A 22,446-nucleotide genomic window follows, 5' to 3' on the forward strand; every position below is an offset into this window, starting at 1 on the left:
GCATTGAGGTGGGCACTTGACGGGATGAGCACTGGGTGTTATTCTATATGTTGGCAAATTGAACACGAATAAAAAATAAATTTATAAAAAAATAAGAAAAATAAAAATAAAAAAATAAAATCTGAAATGTTTTGGTTTTGAGAGATAACCTTTTATAGCATGAAACTATTTTATTTTAGACTTAACTATAAAATTATTTGCTTTTTACAAATTGACAAATTCTAGCTTACTCTGTATCTGATATCAACTTTACAAAGAGTAGGTGAAATCAAGATAACAAATTCGGAGATAGTGACTCAAATTAGATGAGCATTTTTTTTTTTAGATGAGCATTCTTTACAGCTAAAATACCAGATGTTGAGACCTGGCTGGTTATAACCCAGTTAAAAATAAGGGCATTAATTTCAGCTACAGGAAGCATTCTATGATAAAATTATACTCCATCCTCACTGGAAAACCCTGTGATGATTCCCATGATTTTGATGTAATGTTAATTGAGATTTTATTTATTAACCAAATTATTACTGAAAAATGGTAAGCATTATCTTATTAAAAGTTGTTTGATTGTAAAGAGGCATGCCATTGTGTAAAAAAGGAAAAATCTAGAAGAATTAGTTCTGCTTGGTTTACTTTCTTTTTTTCCACTTAAGATTTTATAATTCTGTTTTCCTCTTCACATTTTTATAACTGTACAGTTTTAATGTCTTGGTGAAACAGATTATTATCATATCTTAGTAAAAGGAACACTTAAGAATTTTAAATTCTGGCTGTGGAGACACCTGGCTCGTTAACAATTATATTTTAAAAAGTGTTGATATTTAGTGGCAAATAAATGCTAGAATTTTTTTTTAATGCCAAATTTGAGTAAAGCCATTTTCTCCTTCACATAAGATGATTTTAGGTCATTTTCTAGACAGACAAGTAGGAACCAACAATGTGCAGTTCTAAAGCAATGTAATTCTCCCTTCAAGGCCAAAAGATTAAGTAGTCAACAATCTGCTTTTCTAATTATAAACAGTAGTATAATGACTCTGTAAATTCTATGGTTATCTATGAATTTTTCTATATAATGGTTTTGGTGACCAGAAATGAAAGAAAAAGGATTTTAAAAGATAAGATTGAGGGAAGGACATGCAGGTTGGAAGGAAGGAGAGAGGTACCCAGGAGACAAGGAAGGCAAAGAGATAAGGAAGGATACAGGAAAAGATCAAAGGTAAAGAAGGATGTAAAGGATGGAGAAAGAAGGGGGAAGAGAAAGCAAGCAAAAGAGAAATGGAAGTTTATTTTTTTCAGTATTCTGAAAGTTTTGGCTGCATATCAAGCAATGACTAGGTTTTTAATTTTACTTTAGAACATTAATGTCTTTTCAATTACCAGCTATTACCTAAAATCTTCTTGCATATCAAAACCTTGTAAGATTACTTTTTTTATGTTGTTGTTTTAAAGATTTTATTCTTAAATAATCTCTACACCCAACATGGGGCCTGAACCCAGAACCCTGAGGTCAAGAGTCACATACCCTACCAACTTAGCCAGCTAGGAGTCGCATGCCAGTCAGGCGTCCCTGGGTTTTGTTTTTTTTTGTTGTTTTTTTGTTTTGTTTTGTTTTGTTTTGTTTTTTGGTTTTAAAATGACCATAGATAGGGGTGCCTGGGTGGCTCAGTGGTTGAGGGTCTGCCTTTGGCTCAGGTGGTGATCCTGGGGTCATGGGATCGAGTCCTTCATCTGGCTCCCTGTGGGGAGCCTTCTTTTCCCTTTGTCTATGTCTCTGCCTCTCTCTCTGTGTCTTTCATGATTAAATAAACAAAATCTTTTAAAAAATAAAATAAAAATAAATTTTTCATATATAGGAATATTTAAAAATAAATTTTGGAAATCAGAATTTATCTCAATTACATAGATCATTTTCCCATAGCAGTTTCAGAACTTAATGAATTTGGGACCTAATAGGAAAGATAAGAATTTAAATACACCTTTGGAACAGAGAAGCTCTAGACAAAGCTGCAGAATATCAGTATGAAATGAGAAAGACTGCTATTTAAGATCCTATTCACCTTTTAAAAATCTAATGAATATAGAGATTCCCTATTTCTGTAATATAGCCTATAAATCTGTTATAGCTAATGGCCACATCCTTAAGACAGATCAATTTTTCCCTCAAAGGGACAGAAGTCCCTGTTTATCAAATAAGAAATAAGATTAAGTTCTTCATGTTGAGAAACAATTCTTCATTCTAATCTTTAGAATCACTACTTCTAAGATACTTAGTCCTTCTACTTACCTTATTAGAACAATTTAATTTGCTCTTATTTCATTTATGTATGTGTTTAGATCACGAAGAGCCCTGTGGTCCCAATCACAGGTCATTTTGCCTGAATGGAGGGATTTGTTAAGTGATACCTACTATTCCCAGCCCATTTAGTAGGTAAGTGAAATGGACTGAGGTGGGGAAGGGTAATTTTATTTTTTATCGTCTACTAACTTCTTTGAGAAGTGGTAAATATTGAACAAAAAGTATAAGATGAAAAAATATGAGGAATTCTCTTCATAGTTACATAGAACGAGATTATACTTTTAAAACAAAAAACAAAGTAGCAAATCAGTTTTGCTCAAAGTGTTTGTTTTGAAAACTGGTGGTAGTTTCAAGCCTAGTCCGATTTTTACAATTTTTACAATGTTCATTTCAGTGAACTCTGTATGATTTTAGCAATTTAGGGAAGACACTCTGTGTTTAATAATATTACTGACAAAACAGATAATTCACTAGTGTAAAAAAGTCCAACACGAGACGTTTTGCTCTGGGTTTCGAATACATAAATACATGATAGCTGTGTTGGTACCAAAGTTTACGTTTGATATATTAAAAAGAAAAGCATTAGGTTTTTCTAAGGGTGTCATCAAGTAAAAAAAGAAGGCTGTCCCAGCTACTATTGTTTTAAATAAAATGATTCACATTGGGAGTATATACGTAGCCACATCAATAAAAGACTTGAAAATAGTACTTATTTAGCTGGCTTCTTTTGAGTTTGGTTGAGTGCAATTTAAGAGGGACATAATAAACCTCTATTAATTTATTTATTTAAGATAAAAAATTTTATGAAAGAGAGCAAGAGCAAGCATAAGTGGGAGTGGGAGGAGCAGAGGGAGAGGGACAAGCAGATTCCCTGCTGAGCAGGAAGCCCGACACGGGGCTGATTCCAGGACCCTGAGGTATGACCTGAGCCAAAGGCAGACGTTCAACCAACTGAGCCACCCAGGTGTCCTAATAATCCTCTTTTAATACATGAATTAGCAGCATATTACTATAATGACACCGTGGACTTTAGTGGAGCAAACACCTAAGGATCTCAGGATATTGTGGCACGTGCATGAATTGCTCTATTTTTATTCTTTAACTGAAATGAGAGGTATAGAATCTAGATTTAAGATCTTTCTAAAGTGAAATTCATAGGAAAAGTGAAAAATATTGAGGTTTAGTATGGAAGAGAGGAGGCAGAGAAATAATCTCATGATTATTTCAAGATGTTCTTAGAGGTTTTCCTATGGGAAATAGTGACTAAGTGTTTTTCCTGTCAAGTTAATAAAGTGGAAAAGCAGGGGATACAAGAACAAATCATCCATTGTTTTGTACCCACTAGGTGCCTCTACATTTTTCTTTTTAAAATCTATTTACTAAGATATAATTTATGAATGATATATTGCATCCTTAAAAGTGCACAATTGAGGGATTTTGACAGATGTTTATACCTGTGAAACCACCACCACCATAACAACATCAGAACATTTCTATTATTCCACATTTGCTGATCATATTTTTAATTTGTATTTTCATGTTTCATCTCACAAAAACCTAAGAGAAGGGGAGAGAAAACCTAAGGAAATAGAAAAATAAGAGGAAAATAAGAAGTGACTTGCCAAAGGCCATACAAGTAGGATTAAAGAGATGTCCTTGGAGTACAACTTCCAAGTTTCACCTAATCTTATGGTATATTCATTCTGAATTCTTTCTAATGGGATAGGATATGTGGCATTCATAAAATGAAACCAAAATACTCATCAGAACAAATACATTTCATAATTAAAAGATACTGACATTTTGTATATTGATCGTAGTGAGGGCTACTTGGATTAAAAAGACTGTCCTTTCTCCATTGAATTACCTTTGCACCTTTGTCAAAAATCAATTGATCATATATGTGTGGATCAATTTCTGGATTATTTTATTTCATTGATCTATGTTTTCATGTTTTATGAATACCAGACCATCTTGATAACTAACTTTATAATAAGTGAAATCAGGTCATGTGAGTCTTTAGCTTTGTTTTTCATCTCATTGATCTTCAGTTTTCTTTTCTAAAAGACAGTATTTAATGTTAAATTTTTCCAAACATATTTTAGCTGCGTCTTACAAATTTTGTAGTTCATTTCTCAGTTAAACATTTTTTTTCCATTGTGATTTCTTCTTTAACCTGAGTGGGGTTGTTGTTGTTTTTGCGTTATCCTTTAACATTTATATCTAATTTAATTGCATTATGGTCATGGTAGGTACTTGGTCTATCCAGCTTTGCCCTTAATATTTTTCCGTATACTAAAGGTGTTTTTATACTGCACTGAATAAACTGAAAGAAAGAATTAAGAGTACTGAAATTTGGAGAATCACTGAGATAGGAAGAAATGTAGTGTCTTAACTCAGGCTGCTATATAGCAAGAAACCCATAGGCTGGGTGGATTGTGAACAATAGAAATTTATTTCTCACAATTGTGGTGGCCAGAAATCTGAGATCAAGGTGCCAGCATGATTGGGTTTTGGTGACTGTCTGCCTCGTGGTTTGCAGATGCATCTGGGTAGACCTTTTTTTTTTTGATTGGCAGGTTTGTATTCTGGAAGATCTGGTAGGGAACCAGGTTTTAGACTGCAGCCATTCTGTGGGATTAATACCCTCTGTGCAGTGTGGGTGGTGTAGCTTGGAGTTGTTGGACACTGAAAGGAAGGTGAAGTTGGGAGACAGAAAAAGGAAGGAATATGACTAAGGGTTAAGTGAAGTTGAATGGCAGATACATTTTTAAGTCCTAGTATTTTATAAAAGTAATTGCTCTCCAATAATAGCTCAGACCTTCATTACCTCCTGCTTTGTCTAGAGAAATAATTTCCTGGGGGGGATCCCTGGGTGGCTCAGCGGTTTAGCGTCTACCTTCAGCCCAGGACGTGATCCTGGAGACCTGAGATCAAGTCCCACGTCGGGCTCCCTGCATGAGCCTGCTTCTCCCTCTGCCTGGGTCTCTGCCTCTCTCTCTCTGTGTCTCTCATGAATAAATAAATAAAATCTTTAAAAAAAATAATTTCCTAAGCAAGTTTCTTGGAGCCTAATTCTCATTACGACTTCGGCAATTTGTCACCCAGTCATTTTTGAGGCCTTCTCTTCCTCCTTGGTCTGTGTTCTAACTAGAACATTTACTATCTATGTTAAATACACTCCCATCCCTTCTTCCCGTCTACGCATATTCAAATCCTACTTACATTTCAAAGCTATTTCCTCCCTCACTTCATCACAAATCAGAATTAATCTCTTCCTCCTCTGAATAGAGAAATATGTGGATCCTGGGACCATGACCCAGCCAAAGGCAGAGGCTTTGAACAGCCTAGTATTTTAACTGAGATACCCAGTTGCTCCGCATGTAGGGTATTTTAAATGGTCCGTGTGTACTAGAGAGAAAAGTGGATTTTTTAATTGAGGTGAAGATTTTATATATGGACATTAGATCAAGCATGTTAAAATGTGCTGTTTAGATCTTTTATGCCCTCGGGGCACTTGGGTGGCTTAGTGGCTGAGCATCTGCCTTTGGCTCAGGGTGTGATCCTGGGGTCCTGGGATCGAGTCCCACATTGGGCTCCCTGCATGGGAGCCTGCTTCCCTCTCTGCCTGTGTCTCTGCCTCTCTCTCTCTCTCAAATAAATAAATAAATAAATAAATAAATAAATAAATAAAAATAAATAAATAAATAAATAAAATCTTTTATGCCCTCAACTAATTTTTTATCATTTTTTAAAATTTAAATTCCATTGGCCAACATGTTGCCTGTGTTCTCCTCTAGGATTTTGATGGATTCTTGTCTCACATTTCAATCTTTCAACCATTTTGAGTTTATCTCTGTGTCTGGTGTAAGAGAATGGTCTAGTTTCATTCTTCTGCATGTGGATGTCCAATTTTCCCAGCACCATTTATTGAAGAGACTGTCCTTTTTCCAGTGGATAGTCTTTCCTGCTTTGTCGAATATTAGTTGACCATAGAGTTGAGGGCTCATTTCTGGATTCTCTATTCTGTTCCATTGATCCATGTGTCTATTTTTGTGCCAGGACCACACTGTCTTGATGATCAGAGCTTTGTAGTACAGCTTGAAATCCATCATAATCACGCTTGTAATGCCCCTGACTCTGGTTTTCTTTTTTAATATTCCCCTGGTATTTGGGGTCTTTTTTGATTCCACACAAATCTTAAGATGACTTGTTCCAACTCTCTGAAAAAAGTCCATGGTATTTTGATAGGGATTGCATTAAATGTGTCTATTGCCCTGGGTAGCATTGACATTTTCACATATTAATTCTTCCAATCCATTAGCATGGAATATTTTTCCATCTCTTTGTGTCTTCCTCCATTTCTTTCAGGAGTGTACTGTAGTTTTTAGGGTATAGATCCTTTACCTCTTTGGTCAGGTTTATTCCTAGGTATCCTATGCTTTAGGGTGCACTTGTAAATGGGATTGACTCCTTAATTTCTCTTTCTTCAGTCTCATTGTTAGTTTATAGAAATGCCACTGATTTATGGGCATTGATTTTGTCTCCTGCCACACGCCGAATTGCTGTATGAGTTCTAGCAATCTTGGGGTGGTCTTTTGAGTTTTCTCTGTACAGTATCATGTCATCTGTGAAGAAGGAGATTTTGACTTCTTCTTTGACAATGTGAATGCCTTTTATTTCTTTTTGTTGTCTGATTACTGAGGCTAGGACTTCTAGTACTATGTTGAATAGCGGTGGTGAGAGTGGACATCCCTGTCTTGTTCCTGATCCTAGGGGAAAGGATCTCAATGTTTCCCCATTGAGAATGATATTTGCTGTGGGCCTTTTGTAGATGGCTTTTAAGCTGCTGAGGAATATTCCCTGTTTATTCCTACACTCTGATGAGTTTTGATCAGGAATGGATGTTGAATTTTATTAAATGCTTTCTCTGCATCTATTGAGATGATCATATGGTTCTTGTTTTTTCTTATGTTGATATGATCTATCACATTGATTGTTTTGCAAGTGTTGAACCAGCCTTGCATCCTGGGAATAAATCCCACTTGGTCACGGTGAATAATTTTTTAATGTACTGTTGGATCCTATTGGCTAATATCTTGTTGAGAATTTTTGCATCTGTGTTCATCAGGGATATTGGTCTATAATTCTCCTTTTTGGTGGGGTCTTTGTCTGGTTTTGGAATCAAGGTGATGCCTCATAGAATGAGTTTGGAAGTACTCCATCTCTTTCTATCTTTCAGAACAGCTTTAGTAGAATAGATATTGTTTCTCCTTTAAATGTTTGATAGAATTCCCCTGGGAAGCCATCTGGGCCTGGACTTTTGTGTCTTGGGAGGTTTCTGATGACTGCTTCAATTTCCTCCTTGGATATTGGTCTGTTCAGGTTTCTATTACTTCCTGTTCCAGTTTTGGCAGTTTGTGGCTTTCCAGGAATGCGTCCATTTCTTCTAGATTGCCTAATTTATTGGTGTATAGCAGCTCATAATATGTTTTTAAAATACTTTGTATTTCCTTGGTATTGGCTGTGATCTCTCCTTTTTCATTTGTGATTTTATTAGAGTCTTTTCTCTTTTGTTTTTTTTAAATATTTTATTTATTTTATTAAAATAAATTTATTTATTTATTTATTTTTAAAAATATTTTATTTATTTATTCATGACAGAGAGAGAGAAAGGCAGAGACACAGGCAGAGGAAGAAGCAGGAGCCCGACGTGGGACTCGATCCCTGGTCCCCAGGATCACACCCCAAGCCGAAGGCAGCGCCAAACTGCTGAGCCACCGGGGCTGCCCTTCTCTTTTGTTTTTAATAAGGCTGGCTAATGGTTTATCTATCTTACTAATTCTTTCAAAGAACCAACTCCTGGTTTTGTTGATCTGTGCCACAGTTCCTCTGGTCTCTGTTTCATTGAGACTGCTCGAATCTTTATTATCTCTCTTCTGCTGGGTGTAGGTTTTATTTACTGTTCTTTCTCCAGTTCCTGCAGGTTCAAGGTTGGTTTGTGTATTTGAATTTTTTCCAATTTTTTGAGGGATGCTTGTATGCGGTGTATTTCCCTCTTAGGACTGCTTTTGCTGTATCCCAAAGATTTTGAACGGTTGTATCTTCATTCTCACTAGTTTCCATGAATCTTTTAATTCTTCTAATTTCCTGGTTGACCCTTTAATCTTTTAGCAGGTTGCTGTTTAATCTCCATGTGTTTGAGTTTCTTCCAAATTTCTTCTTGTGATTGAGTTCTAGTTTCAAAGCATTGTGGTCTGAAAATATGCAGGGGTCAATCCCAGTCTTTTGGTATCAGTTGAGACCTGATTTGTGACCCAGTATGTGGTCTATTCTGGAGAAAGTTCCATGTGCGCTTGAGAAGAATGTGTATCCAGTTGCGTTTGGATGTAAAGTTCTGTATATATCTGTGCAATACGTTTGGTCCAGTGTATATCATTCAAGGCCCTTGTTTCTTTGGTGATGTTCTGCTAAGAAGATCTGTCATTTGCAGAAAGTGCTGTGTTGAAGTCTTCCAGTATTAGTGCATTATTTAAGTATGTCTTAACTTTGGTTATTAATTGATTGATATACTTGGCAGCTCCCACATTAGGGGCATAAATATTCACTATTGTTAGGTCTTCCTGTTGCATAGACCCTTTACGTATGATAGAGTGTCCCTCTTCACCTCTTACTACAGTCTTTGGGATAAACTCTAATTTATCTGATATGAAGATTGCTATCCCAGCTTTCTTCTGAGGACCATTTGAATGCTAAATTGTTCTCTACCCTTTCATTTTCAGGCTGGAGGTGTCCTTAGGTCTAAATGAGTCTCTTGTAGACAGCAAATAGATGGGTCTTGCTTTTTTATCCAGTCTGAAACCCTGCACCTTTTGATAGGATCATTAAGCCCATTCATGTTCAGAGTAACTATTGAAAGATATGAATTTAGTGTCATCGTAATGCCTCTTCATCCCTGTTCTTGTGGATTGTTTCTTTGGACGTCCTCTTTCTTTTACAGAGTCCCCCTTAATATTTCTTGCAGAGCTGGTTTGGTGGTCACATATTCTTTCAGTTTCTGCCCATCCTGGAAGTCCTTTATCTCTCTTTCTATTCTGAATGAGAGCCTTGCTGGATAAAATATACTTGGCTTCAGGTTCTTCTCATTTAGGACCCTGAATATATCCTGCCAGCCCTTTCTAACCTGCCAGGTCTCTGTGGAGAGCTCTGCTGTTAATCTAATATTTCTCCCCATATAAGTTAGGGATCTCTTGTCTCTTGCTGCTTAAGGATTTTCTCTTTATCTTTGGAATTTACAAGTTTTGCTGTTAAATGTTGAAGTGTTGAATGGTTTTTATTGATTTTAGGGGGAGACCTCTCCATCTTCTGAATCTGAATGCCTGTTTCCCTCCCCAAATTAGGGAAGTTCTCAGCTATGATTTGTTCAAATATGCTTTCTGGTCCTCTGTCCCTCTGTAGTTTCTGGAATCCCAATTAGACGTAGATTTTTCCTTCTGAGGCTATCATTTATTTCCCTTAACCTTTCCTCGTGGTCTTTTAATTGTTTTTCTTTTTTTCCCCTCAGCTCCTTCCTTGCCATCAACTTGTCTTCTATGTCACTCACTCTTTCTTCTACTTCATTAACCTTTGTCATTAGGACCTCCAGTTTGGATTGCATCTCATTTAATTGATTTTTAATTTCAGCCTGATAGATCTAAATTATGCAGTCATGAAGTCTCTTGAATCCTTAATGCTTTTTTTCCAGAGCCACCAGTAGCTTTATAATTGTGCTTCTGATTTGGCTTTCTGACATCGAATTGTAATCCAAATTCTGTAACTCTGTGGGAGAGAGTACTGTTTCTGAACTTTCTTTTGTGGTGAGTTCTTCTTTCTGGTCATTTTCCACAGTGCAGAGTGGCTGTATGAGTGGACTGAGTCAAGAATATCAACCACACGACCTTAGTAAATTTCACCCTAGATGATTCTGATGAGGTCAGAGACCAGAAAATGAAAACAAAGATCAGAGCAGAATAAAAAAAAATAAAAAGAAAAAAGAAAAAAAGGAAGAGGAAAAAGCAAAAGAGGAAAAAAAGAATAAAAAAAGGAAAAAAGGAGGGGCCTGGGAGATGGTGGTGATGACGAAGTTGTAGTAGAGGGAGAATGTAGAGGGGTCCTCGAGTGTGATCCCCTTGGTTCTGAATGTATTAAGTTCTGTAAGTTAGAAGATGCTCAGTCCCAAATTTATATAAACCAGTAATACTTGTGGAAAGCCCCAACATTGACCACGAAAACATAAATGAGATAAAAGAGGGGGTCAGAATGGGAATGAAGAGGGTATATGATCTCACAGAAGGAACCAGCACGGTGTCCCACTTGGCTCTGGGTGCTGCTGGTCATGATTTAGAAGGTATTAACTTCCGCCATTGCAGAACAAAAGGAGGGAGAGAAAACAAAAGCAAAACAAAGAACCATATCTTGTCTATCTCCCAAAATTAAATTGAGTATGTTGAAGGGAATCTAGAAGTGGAAAATGTATCTAGGACCTGTAATTGTAGAAATCTCAAAGTCAAAAAGGAAGAACCTTAAAAATGAAGAGGTGGTAAAATATTGTAGTTAAGGTGGGAAAACAAAAAATATTGGAAATTTTTAGCCGGATATAAAAAGGAGTTGTACTGGAAAAAGGGAAAAAAGGGGGGGGGGGAACCCTCTAGTTCTATATACTGTAAATCCCTCGACTTCCCCTGGAGCTTTCCAGCGCTGCTGGGTCCAGAACTTGCTCCTCCCTGTCCTTCCAGCTGGTCTCTGGGGGAAGGGCTGCTGTGCTGACTCTCAGGTGTGTGCACCTGGGGGAGCTGCCCCGCCCCTGCCGGGTTCTGGGGTCAGTGGGAGCTGTTGACCCCGTGAGCCCCTGTCCCCTGCGTCCCCCCACCCCAGGCACAGGGTGACACAGGAGGAACACCAGTGGCCACGGCCAGCTCCCCAGCTCTGGAGTCAGCTCCCCCAGTACCCACCGCAGCACCCGGTCCGCACTGGCCTGGGTGCTGGGGGGCGGGGGGCGCTGACCTGCACAGCTCGGGGGAGCCTGGCGGCAGGGGCATCCCCGCCTTCCTGTGCCTCCCCACGGCAGGAGGGGCCGCACCCCCATCCTGTGCCCTCCCCCCTCCTACCCCACTCCGCCCCCTACCCCACCCCCTCAGCAGGAGGGTCCCCGCCGTCCTGTGCCCCTCACCCTTCCCCCTTCCCTCCCTCCCTCCTCCCCACGCAGGTGCACCCCCGCCTCCTGTCCCCAGGCTCCCCGCCCCCCTCCTCCACTTGATTCTGTTTTCTTTTATTTTCTCCGCCTTCCTCCTGGTCAGGGGCGGACGCCCTTCCCCCTGGACTGTCCGGCCTCCCTTTACCCCTCGGGGCTCGCGGGTGTCCAGGATGCTGTGACCGGCGTCCAGGTGATGGGGGGCGGCGAAGACCCTGCTTCCCCCGGCTTGCCTCGCCCTCCTTTTTTTAGAGTCTTAAAAACAACTTTATTGAGATATAATTGACACCTCTTTTCTTTAAAAAAAAAAAAAGATTTTATTGGGGATCCCTGGGTGGCGCAGCGGTTTAGCACCTGCCTTTGGCCCAGGGCGCGATCCTGGAGTCCCGGGATCGAGTCCCACGTCGGGCTCCCTGCATGGAGCCTGCTTCTCCCTCTGCCTGTGTCTCTGCCTCTCTCTGTCTCTGCGACTATCATAAATAAATAAAAATTAAAAAAAATATTTTATTTATTCATGAGAGGCAGAGAGGCAGAGACACAGGCAGAGGGAGAAGCAGGCTCCATGCGGGAGCCGGACGTGGGACTCGATCCCGGGACCCCGGGGTCATGACCTGAGCCACCTGGGCGCCCAACACCTCTTTCAAGTACCTATATAGTGTGTACAATTCAGTGGTTTTTAATATATTCATATTTATTACAACCTCACCTACAATCAACTTTAGGACATTTTATTCACCTGAAAAGGAACACCATACACCTGGCTGTCATCTCCTATGCTCTCATTTCTCCAGCCTCTTAGCTCAGTGTAGTGTAACCTTTTAATTTGAATTTCAGCTGTTTTGAAATTCTTTTATTTTTTGTTTATTTTTTATCAGAGTATAGTTGACATACAATGCTCTATTAGTCTCAGATATATAACAGTGATTCAGCAATTCTGTACATTATGCAATGCTCAGCATGAAAAGTATAATTATTGTCACTGTACAAAGTTATTATAATAATATTGAGTATATTCCCTATGCTTTTCATTCCTGTTCTACATAGAAATAAAATCATATGGTTTATACCTTTCTTTGATTTGTTTCACTTAGCGAGATAGGCTCTAGGTCCATCCTTGTTGTGAATGGCAAGATTTTGTTATTTTTATGGCTAAGTAATATTCCATTGTATGTATCTACCTCCTTCTTATTTGTCCATGAGCCCATCACTGAACACGTGGGTTGCTTCATATCTAGGCTCTTATGAATAATGCTGCAATTAACATAGGGGTGCATATATATCTTTTTGAGTTGGTGTTGTTTTCTTTGGGTACTCAGCAGTGGAATTACTATATTATGTTGTATTTTTATTTTTAATTTTTTGAGGAACCTCCATACTGTTTTCCATCATGGCTGCACCAATTTACATCTCCACCAACAGTGCCCAAGAGTTCCCTTTTCCCTACATCTTTGCCAACATTTGTTATTTCTTGTCTTTTTGATACTAACCATTCTGACTGGTGTAAGGTGGTGTCTCATTGTGGTTTTGATTTACGTTCCCTGATGATTAGTGATGCTGGGACTATTTTCATGTGTCTGCTACTTGTATGTCTTTGGAAAAATGTCTATTCAGGTCCTCTGCCTATTTTTAAATCATTATTTGTTTGGCATTTAGTAGTATGAATTTTTAAATACACATTGGGTATTTATGTCATTTGCAAATACCTTCTTCCCATTCAATATGTTCCTTTTCTTTTGATTGATGATTTTATTCATTGTGCCAGAGCTTTTTAATTTGATGTACTCCCAATAGCTTATTTTGCTTTTTCCCCCTTGCCTGAGCAGACACATCTAGAAAAATGTTGCTAAGGCCAATGTCCAAGAGATTACTGCCTTGTTTTCTTTCAAGATTTTAATGGTTTCAGGCCTTGAATTTAGGTTATTAATCCATTTTGAGGTTTTTGTGTGTGTGTGTATGGTGTAAGAAAGAGTTTCAATTTAATTCCTTGGCATGTAGCTGTCCAGTTTTCTCAACACCATTTATTGAAGAGACTGTCTTTATACCACTCTATATTTTAACTGTTGGGATCTTAACAAATAACATTTCTAAAATAGCACCAAGATAAAATTATGTTTATATTTTCCCCTCTAAACTTTCATATTCAAATGAACTTCATTAAAAATAGTTATTTTATTTCCCACATAATAAATTGTGTGGAAATATAAAAATAAGATATATCTGTGGCTATGTATATATATGTATTTTATAGGCATAGAGACAGCCCAACTACTAAAATAAAAGCAGGGGTCAAGTCCATTCAATTTGGAGATAAGAAAAGAACAATATGAAGAGTTTTGCTGAAATAGGCACAGTCTAATGTTATTACTGCCTAAATATAGCTATGCTGAGCTGTCTTGCTATTATTCAGGTGTCAACGTTTCTATAATGGCCTTATGTTGTAGTTATAAGACTTTGCTGTAATTTGTAGTCTGGAAGAAAGACATGCTATTGTTTTTCAGCTTCAGCTGAGAACATTAATATAATGGGAAGAAAAATAGCACGTTTTAGATTTCCAGTAACATTGTTCAGCTTTTTATTCACTTAAAACATTTATATGTGACTATCTAGAACTTTTTAAAGAAATTTCAGAAGGCAGAGTAATTATTATAAATCTTCAGATTTATATGTATCTAGTATTATGTATCTAGTATTATAGGAAATACTCTTCCTATATGTTTTTTCAGTTTTACAAATAAATTTCAGAAATCCACAGATCAGACTTTTGTTTAGTGTGTCTAATTTGAATTATTCTTTTCTTCATGTATTTATTGTTTTCTTTCTCTTTCTCCATTAATACCATTCATAAAATTAGGAAAACAACAAGCATTTATTACATGCCAAGTGCTTTGAAATACATTATCTCATTGGACTGCCCCAAGATCCCTTTTGGGTAGCTGTGAGGCTTTAAGTTTGAATCACTTATATCAGGCCACTATCCCTTTCTACCATCATATGGCTTCTTGCCTTGGAAACTTGGACTTTTGGAAACACATATTTTATTTTCTGTCCAAAGTAAAAGTGGTTGTTATTAAGGGACCAACTATAAAGTAGCAGAATTTTATCTTTTTGGGCTCTTTCTGTCATGATTCTTTTCCTCATACTGTACATTCACTGTTCTCTGTTCTCTGCTTTAAAAATTCTTTCTGAAAAATTTCATTCACATGGTGATTTAAATAACAGTGTAGCTTAATTTATGACTTCTCCCAGAGATGCTGTCATTTTCATTTTTTCTGCAGAAAAAGAATTGGAAGGTGAAGCTGACTCATGGCTCCAGCTGTCTGGCTATTAGGAAGTCCTTTACTCATATCTCATCAAAGCTGCCACTAAATTTCTTAGGCTTAATCCAAATGGATTTCATATATCATTTAGCTTTTTGTAAGATAAAAGAAATCACAATTGCTTTATTTCTTGACATTCTATTTTAAATTATTAAAAAAATTTTTTTGGTTCTAATGTAGCACACAAATGGCAGAAATTAACCAATGGAATACTGTGATTCTTAAAGACATTGCATTTTTTTTTAAGGATTTTATTTATTTATTTGAGAGACAGAGAGTGCGCAAGCACACAGCAGGCTGTGGGGCGGCAGAGGCAGAGGGAGAAGCAGGCAATCTGCTGAGCGGGGAGCTGGATGCAGGACTCCATCCCAGGACCCTGGGATCACAACCTGAGCCAAAGGCAAATGCTTAACCAACTGAGCCATCCGGGTGACCCAAAACATTATATTTTTATTTAGTTTTATATTTTTAGTTGCTAAAGATGTCAGAAAAACATTAAAAAATGTGGCCTTTTTCTTGTAAAAGTTTGATCCAGGGTAGGTTGTTTTATCATGATTTTCATCCCTTTGCCTTTCATACATAGTGTGTTCCTGAAAACATGTTTGAAAGTCATTGCCTGAAAGTAAAATGGTAAAGTGGTGTAAGGGACCCAGAGATCTGTAAAGTGTTATAAAGTGTAGTTGCTGCTTTCCTTTACCTTGGCAATCCTTGAATCTTCCAGGCTCTGGAGTCTGGGTCAGCCTTCCTAATGGTATAACTTTTTGGTTTTTTAATTATTTATTTTTATTTTTAAAAAATTTTATTTATTATTTATTCATGACAGACAGACAGACAGACAGAGAGAGAGAGGCAGAGGGAGAAGCAGGCCCCATGCAGGGAGCCTGACTTGGGACTCAATCTCGGGTCTCCAGGATCACGCCCTGGGCTGAAGGTGGCATGCTGAGCCACCGGGCTGCCCTGCTTTGTATTTTTTTTGAAGATAAGGTAAAGGCTTGATCGCATACAAATATAAATGAACACATCAAAAATATTATTTAACATATTAATTAATGAGGAGACCAGTATGATGTTACAGCAGTTCAAAGCAACAGATAAATATGTAACCAGAAATTACATTATTATTTCTGAAAGGAATTTACAAATACATGCAAAACTGACCGGTGTCTAACGGGCAATAATCAATTATATTCCACCAGACAAAATTTATTTTGAATTTCTGTGGGAAAGAATCATTTGTGTTATTTTAAATTTTCTAAAATTTAAGAATTTAAAATAGCTGGAATACAACGAGAGATGCAAACCGCTGTAGCACTGGATAATCTGAAAGAGTGTATCGGACAGGACACCTAGTGATATTTATTTTTGTCCATTTCAACGTACTTCATACTTGTTGAGGACAGTCCTTGCCCCTGGTGGTTGTAATAATCTCAAAGAAATTATTCTTGATATAAAAAGTGCTGGTGCAGCTTATATAGATACAACAAAGGTATTAAACAAATAGATCACCTTCAATTTGCTTTTCTGTCTGAACATTTTTATAAGGAATTAGAATAGACTTTTATAAACCTCTATTACTAGCTGTCCTGAGGCTAGGAAACCAAGTCTAGGAAACTAACTCTACCAGATTTCACTGGTACTTCTATAAATTGGATGAGTTCTTCTTTTCTTGAAGTCCCCCAGATTTGCTAAGGTTCTTGGTCTCTGCATAAGTAACTTCCTCACTACCTGTAAAGCTTGAACTTGTAAGACTTACCAGGCCAGTATTACCAGGCGGCCTTCGTAGATTTGGAATCTATAAGTGAACCTTAGTTCTGTAGAAATGACTTGTCACACCTAACTCGGTGAGACTCATTTCAAAGATGACAGTCCAGAGAAGGCCTTGGTTGCCCAAATGATTTACCAGTTTTATCCTAATAATAATGAGAATAGAGTCTTTCTTTTTTTTTTAATATTTTCTTTATTTATTCATGAGAGACACAGAGAGAGGCAGAGACACAGGCAGAGGGAGAAGCAGGCTACATGCAGAGAGCCCGATCGATGCAAGACTCAATCCCGGGTCTCCAGGATCACACCATGGGCCGAAGGTGGCACTAAACCGCTGAGCCACCCAGGCTGCCCAAGATTAGTCTTATTGGACACATGAAGGTAACAATATTGGCATTAAGAGACAAATGACTCAGTTTCTGAATTTATGGGTCAGGGGATGTTCAATGAGAATCAGATATTTCAAAATATTTTCATTTAAGCAAAAATACTATTTACTAACTTGTGGGATATTGATAGCTTAAGGAAAAAGGTTTCTTAATATCAGAAAAAGAGATCATTAAGTATTACCAATATTTCAAACCGATAACTACTAAATTTTCCTTCATCAATTTATTCATTCCTATGTTCCTCAGCATCTTGAATTAGCAGTCTGCTTTCATAAAACTGTTTGCTAAAAAAAATAATAATAAATAAAGCTGTTTGCTTCATCTAAAGAATCCTGGAAATCCTGATTCATCCTTTCATCTCAGAATATTGTACATAATAATCTTTTTTAAGAAATATAATATAATTTATAATTATAATATAATTTACAGTGAATGGTACATTTCTTGTCCATGAGGCTCTGGGACTGTCCTTTTAGGTTTAGGACACAAACTGTGCTTTATAGCTACAGCATTGCCTTCTCAAAAGCATCACATTAAAACAAAAACTATGTAGATGATAGATAATTAGTGGTTATGGGTAATTTATTTCTGTAACCAATAATGTCAGAATGGATAAAGGTAAAATTCTCTATTGGAATCTATATGAATTCCAGTTAAGAGTTTTGATCTATATTTGCCCTGAGACTAAAAACATATTATGGACAGCAAAGACACTGACAAATCTCCAGGAAATTCTGGAGATTTTTGCCCAATGTTTCAGTATTATAATTATTTCGGTCATCTTTGTTTCTATAAGGTAAAAGACAAAAAAAAAAGAAAAAAGGTGTGATTTTTTCCAGGGTCCTCTGGGAAATGTCAAAGACAGTTTTAAATGTAAAAGATAATCTGAAATTTTTTTTTCTATATTTTGGGTCTAGTTTGGGAAAGGCAAAATCAAAACAGTTGCCAGAGGAGATTTGGGCACTTGATTAATATAGTTTCAAAGGTGCCTGAGAAACCATACTTTACCACTTTAGTTGAAATGGACAAAATAAAATTATTTTGCAAGTTTTGTTCTTCATTATGTTTTCTCATATTCTAGACCAAACCGACCCTTACTTTAGTTATCCCTGGTTCTTTCTCATGAGCTTTTCCAGTTCAAATCATTTTTATAATATCATTAAGATGTTATTTTTAACATGCTGTGTGGTTATTAATCTTTTCTTCAATCAATCAGTAAGTATGTATTTTTAAAAATTTATATTTCAATTTCCAATAGAGTAAACGCCAATAATTCTAACCCATGTAAACAGAGGCTCTAGAATCCTCAGTTAGTTTGAGAGTCTTTTGGTTTGGAAACCAAAAAGTCTGAAAGTTGCAAATTGCTGCTTTCAGACAAAATTACTTTTTTCTTTGAAAAACAAAAGAGTTGTATTTCTATGTCACAGTTGTTCCTACTATAGTCTTTTTACTCATATCAATTATAGCTTTCGCCCAAGTAACTAACTTCTACTTCACAGAGAAAACTGAGGGGTGGGTAGTTTAGAGCCGTCTAGCATACACAAGCAATTTAGTAGATATGCAAAAATCAGGACTACGCATAATACAACTTTTTACTGCCACATACTCCCTTTTTAAATCTCCCATGTTTTTATTTATTACATTAATAATATTTCTAGCAAAAACAAGTAACAAAGTTAGTAATTGAATTCGCATTGATGGGTTTCATTTTGATCTGTTATCCAATTTGGGGGGAAAAAAGCCATATTGATCAAAGGGATTAAAAGTAAAACCCTGTTGCATATATACAATGGAATATTATTCAGCCATCACAAAGAATGAAATCTTGCCATTTGCAACAACATAGATAGAACTAAAGGGTATTATGCTGACCGAAATAAGTTAGAGAAAGACCAGTACCATACGATTTCACTCATGTGGAATCTAATAAACAAAAGAGAGGAGCATAGGGGAAGGGAAAGAAAAAGAAAATAAGATAAAAACAGAGAGAGAAGCAAACCATGAGAGACTCTTAACCACAGGAAACAAACTGATGGTTGCTGGGGGGGAGGGGGGAGGGATGGGGTAACTGGGTGATGGGCATTAAGGAGGGCACTGGATGGAATGACCACCGGGTGTTATATGCAACTGATGAATCACTGAATTATACCCCAGAAACTAATAATACAGTATATGCTAACGTACTTGAATTTAAATTAAAAAAGTAAAACCTTTTCTTTGCAACATATAGTATTTTTATTATGGCTTTAAAACTCCAGACAGATATAAAATGTAAAATCCAACTTCCAGGACTCTCATTTTCATTAAGACTATCACATGGACTTGTCTCACTTTTTTTTTTTAGTAATTTATACACTTATTAAAATGTATATGCTTTAACATTGGGCAGAAAAACTGAAAATACAACAGTGCGAATTATACTTTATACTTAATATCTTTGTAATTCTACTGAATTCTCATGTTACTGAGACCTTAACCTCATCTAAGATATTTTGAAATATTACAACTATCACTTTTGGGGGAACATTTTTTGGTACTTCAGTCAAGTCCTGAGGGAATTTTATCCTAAAATTAGGGCTAGAATTTAAATTTCCAACACTCCTATCCCCAGGAACACAATTAGGAATATTCAGAAATCCAGATATCTCTTAGATCTTCAACGCTTGAGACCTATGTCTGTAAATTTGAAAAAGAATGACTAACAGAGAATTTTTTTTACATTTTTAAATTTTAAAATCATCTTACCAACATATAGCATAACACCCAGTACTCATCTCATCAGGTGCCCTCAGTGCCTGTCACCCAGTTACCCCCACCCCCCCCCACTTCCCCTTCTGCAACCTTGTTCGATTCCCAGAGTTAGGTGTCTCTCATTGTTTGTCTCCCTCTCTAATTTTTCACAATCAGTTCCCCTCCTTTCCCCTATAATCCCTTTCACTATTTCTTATATTCCCCGTATGAGTGAAACTATATAATTGTCCTTCTCCGATTGACTTACTTCACTCAGCATAATCCCCTCCAATTCCATCCACGTCGAAGCAAATGGTGGGTATTCGTCCTTTCTAACGGCTGAGGAATATTCCATGTATCCATAGACCACATCTTCTCTATCCATCATCTTTCGATGGACACCCAGGCTCCTTCCACAGTTTGGCTATTGTGGACGTTGCTGCTATAAACATCGGGGTGCAGGTGTCCCAGCGTTTCACTGCATCTGTATCTTTGGGGTAAATCCCAGCAGTGCAATTGCTGGGTCGTAAGGCAGATCTATTTGTAACTCTTTGAGGAACCTCCACACAGTTTTCCAGAGTGGCTGCACCAGTCCACATTCCCACCAACAGTGCAGGAGGGTTCCCCTTGCTCCACATCCTCTCCAACATCTGTTGTTTCCAGTCTTGTTAATTTTCCCCTTCTCACTGGTGTGAGGTGGGATCTCATTGTGGTCTTGATTTATATTTCCCTGATGACAAGTGATGCGGAGCATTTTCTCATGTGCTTGTTGGCCATGTCTAGGTCTTCCTCTGTGAGATTTCTGTTCATGTCTTTTGCCCATTTTGTGATTGGATTGCTTGTTTCTTTGCTGTTGAGTTGAATAAGTTCTTTATAGATCTTGGAAACTAGCCCTTTATCTGATGTGTCATTTGCAAATATCTTCTCCCATCCTGTAGGTTGATGACTGTTTCTTTTGCTGTGCAGAGGCTTTTTATCTTGATTACATCAAAATTAGTTCATTTTTACTTTTGTTTCCCTCGCCTTCCTAGATGTATCCTGCAAAGAGTTGCTGTGGCCAAGTTCAGAAAGGGTGTTCCCTGTGTTCTCCTCTAGGATTTTGATGGATTCTGGTCTCACATTTAGATCTTTCATCCATTTTGAGTGTATCTCTGTGTCTGGTGTAAGAGAATGGTCTAGTTTCATTCTTCTGCACGTGGCTGTCCAATTTTCCCAGCACCATTAATTGAAGAGACTGTCCTTTCTCCAGTGGATAGTCTTTCCTGCTTTGTCGAATATTAGTTGACCATAGAGTTGAGGGTCCACTTCTGGATTCCCTATTGTGTTCCATTGATCTATGTGTCTGTTTTGTTCCAAGACCACACTGTCTTGACCACAGCTTTGTAGTACAACCTGAAATCCAGCATTGTGATGCCCCCGGCTCTGGTTTTCTTTTCCAATATTCCCCTGGCAATTCGGGGTCTTTTCTGATTCCACACAAATCTTAAAATAATTTGTTCTAACTCTCTGAAGAAAGTCCATGGTATTTTGATAGGGATTGCATTGAACGTGTACATTGCCCTGGGTAATATTGCCATTTTCACAATATTAATTCTTCCAATCCATGAGCATGGAGTGTTTTTCCATCTCTTTGTGTCTTTCTCAATTTCTTTCAAGAGTATTCTGTAGTTTTTAGGGTATAGATCCTTTACTTCTTTGGTTCGGTTTATTCCTAGGTATCTTATGCTTTTGGGTGCTATTCTAAGTGGGATGGATCCTTTAATTTCTCTTTCTTCAGTCTCATTGTTAGTGTATAGAAATGCCACTGATTTCTGGGCATTGATTTTGTATCCTGCCACACTGCTGAACTGCTGTATGAGTTCTAGCAATCTTGGGGTGGAGTCTTTGGGTTTTCTATGTACAGTATCATGTCATCTGCAAAGTGGGAGAGTTTGACTTCTTCTTTGCCAATGTGAATGCCTTTTATTTCTGTTTGTTGCCTGATTGCTGAGGCCAGGACTTCTAGGACTATGTTGAATAGCGGTGGTGAGCGTGGACATCCCTGTCGTGTTCCTGATCTTAGGGGAAAGGCTCCCAGTGCTTCCCCATTGAGAATGATATTTGCTGTGGGCTTTTCATAGATTGCTTTTAAGATGCTGAGGAATGTTCCCTCTTTCCCTACACTCTGAAAGGTTTTGATCAGGAATGGATGCTGTGTTTTGTCAAATGCTTTCTCTGCATCTACTGAGAGGATCATATGGTTTTTGTTTTTTCTCTTTAAAACCATAAGATTTTAACAATATAATTAACACCATGATCCAGACTTATTCTAAAACATAATACCTAGCAGTTATAAAATTATTTATAAGTTCATACAGAATATTTATGAAAATTATTCTGTGCTGGGCAATACGGCAATTTTCACCAAATTTCAAAGTTTCAAAATTATATCACATATAGACCTCATTCTCTCAGTGTGACTAAGAGAAAAGTCAGTGACAAAAAATAACTATGAAAGACCACCATATTTAGAAATTAAGTATAATAGAGAGAAGCAACAAAGCCAAAGTCTGGTTCCTTGAAAATATTAATAAAATTGACAAATTTCGGGCAGCCCTGGTGGCGCAGCGGTTTAGCGCCGCCTGCAGCCTGGGGTGTGATCCTGGAGACCCAGGACCTAGTCCCACATTGGGCTTCCTGCATGGAGCCTGCTTCTCCCTCTGTCTGTGTCTCTGCCTCTCTCTT

At 37.5% G+C, this 22,446-nt stretch overlaps 1 long non-coding RNA gene across 1 annotated transcript in view; it reads left to right on the forward strand.

Moving 5' to 3' along the window:
* LOC140623370 (uncharacterized) overlaps positions 1-22,446 on the forward strand; it is a 64,168-nt gene that overhangs the window by 11,290 nt on the left and 30,432 nt on the right. The window contains exon 3 of the long non-coding RNA XR_012023000.1: positions 2,332-2,425. This is a non-coding gene — a long non-coding RNA (uncharacterized lncRNA). The remainder of the gene's footprint in view (positions 1-2,331; positions 2,426-22,446) is intronic.

The sequence above is a fragment of the Canis lupus genome, chromosome 32 (assembly GCF_048164855.1).
Source record: "Canis lupus baileyi chromosome 32, mCanLup2.hap1, whole genome shotgun sequence".
In the NCBI taxonomy this organism is placed as follows: domain Eukaryota; kingdom Metazoa; phylum Chordata; class Mammalia; order Carnivora; family Canidae; genus Canis; species Canis lupus.